Source organism: Melanerpes formicivorus, unplaced genomic scaffold (genome assembly GCF_026170545.1).
Source record: "Melanerpes formicivorus ecotype bairdi unplaced genomic scaffold, bMelFor1.0.p_v2 SCAF_633, whole genome shotgun sequence".
NCBI lineage: Eukaryota > Metazoa > Chordata > Aves > Piciformes > Picidae > Melanerpes > Melanerpes formicivorus.
In genome coordinates, this window is record NW_027142985.1 from 82,780 (window position 1) to 87,500 (window position 4,721).

A 4,721-nucleotide genomic window follows, 5' to 3' on the forward strand; every position below is an offset into this window, starting at 1 on the left:
CAGGCCGCAGCAGAAGCCTCCCCCGCACGCTCTGCAGGCTTCTCAGCCATCCCCAGGCCGCAGCAGAAGCCTCCCCCGCACGCTCTGCAGGCTTCTCAGCCACCCCAGGCCCCAACAGAAGCCTCTCCCGCACGCTCTGCAGGCTTCCGACCCACCCCAGGCCGCAGCAGAAGCCTCTCCCGCACGCTCTGCAGGCTTCCGACCCACCCCAGGCCGCACCAGAAGCCTCCCCCGCACGCTCTGCAGGCTTCCGTCCCACCCCAGGCCGCACCAGAAGCCTCCCCCGCACGCTCTGCAGGCTTCCGTCCCACCCCAGGCCGCACCAGAAGCCTCCCCCGCACGCTCTGCAGGCTTCTCAGCCACCCCAGGCCGCAGCAGAAGCCTCCCCCGCACGCTCTGCAGGCTTCTCAGCCACCCCAGGCCGCAGCAGAAGCCTCCCCCGCACGCTCTGCAGGCTTCTCAGCCACCCCAGGCCGCAGCAGAAGCCTCCCCCGCACGCTCTGCAGGCTTCTCAGCCACCCCAGGCCCCAACAGAAGCCTCTCCCGCACGCTCTGCAGGCTTCTCAGCCACCCCAGGCCGCACCAGAAGCCTCCCCCGCACGCTCTGCAGGCTTCCGTCCCACCCCAGGCCGCACCAGAAGCCTCCCCCGCACGCTCTGCAGGCTCCCTTGTCTGCTTTGGAAGGCCTCCCATCCACTCCAGACCTGCCTGGAGGCCTCCCTCGACTGCTCCCGGGGCCCTCGAAGCCACCCTAGGCCTTTCTGGAGGACCTGCTCGACCGCTCGGGCGGCTTCTGACGCACCCTCGGCCATCCGGCGCCCAGCAGCTCCCAGGGCCAGGCACCGGCCTCCCCCTCCGGCCGCCCCTGGGGCCGGGGGTGGCTCGGACTCGGCGCCCCCAACGTGTCGTCCCGTCCCCCCCCCGCCCCGCACCGCCGAACATTCGCTGCAGCCGAGGGCTTGCCGCTCGACGCCTACCCCACCCGCCCAGCCCCCCGCTGCGGCCCGGCGCTGCCCCGGCCGCTGCGCCCCGCCTCTCATCGCTCCCCCCACCCGGCAACCGGCCGCCGGGCACGGCAAGTCCCAGGGCAGGGAACAGGTGCTGCCGGGACCCCGTGCTGGCTGCCGGCTTCCCGGGGCTGCCCCGGGCACGGACAGGTCGCCCCCCCGCCCCGGCGAATGTTCACCGAACCGGCTGCCGGCTGCCTTCGAGCACCCCCCGCCCCCCGCCACTATCGTCCCCCCCGCCCCCCCTCCGCCTCCGCTGCCGCTTCTCCCCGCACCGCCTCCACTGCCTCCCCCCGCCGCCGGCGAACGAGTCGCCGGATCCGTAGGGTGCCGGGAGCCCGAACGGCGAGCGGCTCCGGCTGCTGCCGGGACCGGGGGGATTCGAGCCGGTCCGGCCGCGGCCGGGACCCCGTGCCGGAAGCCGGCATCCCGGGACGGCCCCGGGACGGCCCCGGTCGCCGGCCGGGTGACGTTCAGCGAAGCGGCTGCCGCCAGTCTTTGGGCCTCCCCCGTGCCGGGGCCGCGGGGATTCGAGCCGGTCCGGCCGCGGCCGGGATCCCGGGCCGGACGATGGCTTCCCGGGCCGGTCCCGGTCGCCTCCCGGGTGACGTTCACCGAAGCGGCTGCCGGCTGTCTTCGAGCCCCCCCCCCCCCTCCGCCTCCGCTGCCGCTTCTCCCCGCACCCCCTCCACTGCCTCCCCCCGCCGCCGGCGAACGAGTCGCCGGATCTGTAGGGTGCCGGGAGCCCGAACGGCGAGCGGCTCCGGCTGCTGCCGGGACCGCGGGGATTCGAGCCGCTCCGGCCGCGGCCGGGACCCCGTGCCGGAAGCCGGCATCCCCGGACGGCCCCGGGACGGCCCCGGTCGCCGGCCGGGTGACGTTCACCGAAGCGGCTGCCGGCTGTCTTCGAGCCCCCCCCCCCCCTCCGCCTCCGCTGCCGCTTCTCCCCGCACCCCCTCCACTGCCTCCCCCCGCCGCCGGCGAACGAGTCGCCGGATCTGTAGGGTGCCGGGAGCCCGAACGGCGAGCGGCTCCGGCTGCTGCCGGGACCGCGGGGATTCGAGCCGCTCCGGCCGCGGCCGGGACCCCGTGCCGGAAGCCGGCATCCCCGGACGGCCCCGGGACGGCCCCGGTCGCCGGCCGGGTGACGTTCACCGAAGCGGCTGCCGGCTGTCTTCGAGCCCCCCCCCCCTCCGCCTCCGCTGCCGCTTCTGCCCGCACCCCCTCCACTGCCTCCCCCCGCCGCCGGCGAACGAGTCGGCGGATCCGTAGGGTGCCGGGAGCCCGAACGGCGAGCGGCTCCGGCTGCTGCCGGGACCGCGGGGATTCGAGCCGGTCCGGCCGCGGCCGGGACCCCGTGCCGGAAGCCGGCATCCCGGGACGGCCCCGGGACGGCCCCGGTCGCCGGCCGGGTGACGTTCAGCGAAGCGGCTGCCGCCAGTCTTTGGGCCTCCCCCGTGCCGGGGCCGCGGGGCTTCGAGCCGGTCCGGCCGCGGCCGGGATCCGGGGCCGGACGATGGCTTCCCGGGCCGGTCCCGGTCGCCTCCCGGGTGACGTTCACCGAAGCGGCTGCCGGCTGTCTTCGAGCCCCCCCCCCCCCTCCGCCTCCGCGGCCGCTTCTGCCCGCACCCCCTCCACTGCCTCCCCCCGCCGCCCGCGAACGAGTCGCCGGATCTGTAGGGTGCCGGGAGCCCGAACGGCGAGCGGCTCCGGCTGCTGCCGGGACCGCGGGGATTCGAGCCGGTCCGGCCGCGGCCGGGACCCCGTGCCGGAAGCCGGCATCCCCGGACGGCCCCGGGACGGCCCCGGTCGCCGGCCGGGTGACGTTCACCGAAGCGGCTGCCGGCTGTCTTCGAGCCCCCCCCCCCCTCCGCCTCCGCTGCCGCTTCTCCCCGCACCCCCTCCACTGCCTCCCCCCGCCGCCGGCGAACGAGTCGGCGGATCCATACCGTCCCGAGAGCCCGAGGCGGCGGCACCCAGTGCGGGTCCGGCCGAGGCCGGGACCCCGTGCCTGTCGCAGGCTTCCCGGGACGGCCCCGGAACGGCCGCGGTCGCCGGCCGGGTGACGTTCTCCGAAGCGGCTGCCGGCTGTCTTCGAGCCCCCCCCCCCCCTCCGCCTCCGCTGCCGCTTCTGCCCGCACCTCCTTCACTGCCTCCCCCCGCCGCCGGCGAACGAGTCGCCGGATCCGTAGGGTGCCGGGAGCCCGAACGGCGAGCGGCTCCGGCTGCTGCCGGGACCGCGGGGATTCGAGCCGCTCCGGCCGCGGCCGGGACCCCGTGCCGGATGCCGGCATCCCGGGACGGCCCCGGGACGGCCCCGGTCGCCGGCCGGGTGACGTTCAGCGAAGCGGCTGCCGCCAGTCTTTGGGCCTCCCCCGTGCCGGGGCCGCGGGGCTTCGAGTCGGTCCGGCCGCGGCTGGGACCCCGTGCCTGTCGCAGGCTTCCCGGGACGGCCCCGGAACGGCCGCGGTCGCCGGCCGGGTGACGTTCACCGAGGCGACTGCCGGCTGTCTTCGAGCCCCCCCCCCCCCTGCCGGAGCCGCGGGGATACGAGCCGGTCCGGCCGCGGCCGGGACCCCGTGCCGGAAGCCGGCATCCCGGGACGGCCCCGGGACGGCCCCGATCGCCTCCTGGGTGACGTTCACCGAAGCGGCTGCCGGCTGTCTTCGAGCCCCCCCCCCTCCGCCTCCGCTGCCGCTTCTCCCCGCACCCCCTCCACTGCCTCCCCCCGCCGCCCGCGAACGAGTCGCCGGATCTGTAGGGGGCCGGGAGCCCGAGGCGGCGAGCGGCTCCGGCTGCTGCCGGGACCGCGAGGCTTCGAGCCGGTCCGGCCGCGGCCGGGATCTCGTGCCGAACGTCGTCTTCCCGGGACGGTCCCGGGAGGGCCCCAGTCTCCTCCCGGGTGACGTTCACCGAAGCGGCTGCCGGCTGTCTTCGAGCCCCCACCCCTGCCGTGGCCGCGGGGATTCGCCCCGGTCCGGCAGCTGACGGTTCCCTGTGTCGGACGCCGGCTTCCCGGGACTGCCCCGGGACAGCCCCGGTCGCCTCCCGGGTGACGTTCACCGAAGCTGCTGCCGCCTGTCTTTGTCCCCCCCCCCCCCGTGCTCTCCCTCAGGCGGGAGGTAGACGTGCTCTCCCTCGGCGAGTAGACGTGCTCTCCCTCGGCGAGTAGACGTGCTCTCCCTCGGCGAGTAGACGTGCTCTCCCTCGGCGAGTAGACGTGCTCTCCCTCGGCGAGTAGACGTGCTCTCCCTCGGCGAGTAGACGTGCTCTCCCTGGGCGAGTAGACGTGCTCTCCCTGGGCGAGTAGACGTGCTCTCCCTCGGCGAGTAGACGTGCTCTCCCTGGGCGAGTAGACGTGCTCTCCCTGGGCGAGTAGACGTGCTCTCCCTGGGCGAGTAGACGTGCTCTCCCTGGGCGAGTAGACGTGCTCTCCCTGGGCGAGTAGACGTGCTCTCCCTGGGCGAGTAGACGTGCTCTCCCTGGGCGAGTAGACGTGCTCTCCCTGGGCGAGTAGACGTGCTCTCCCTGGGCGAGTAGACGTGCTCTCCCTCGGCGAGTAGACGTGCTCTCCCTCGGCGAGTAGACGTGCTCTCCCTCGGCGAGTAGACGTGCTCTCCGCGGAGATCGCGCTTGTCGCCAAGGGGTCGCTGTTGCGCTCTGCCTCCGCCTACGTCATCGTACAAGCCGGCGTGATTTCTGCGACCTGCCGCT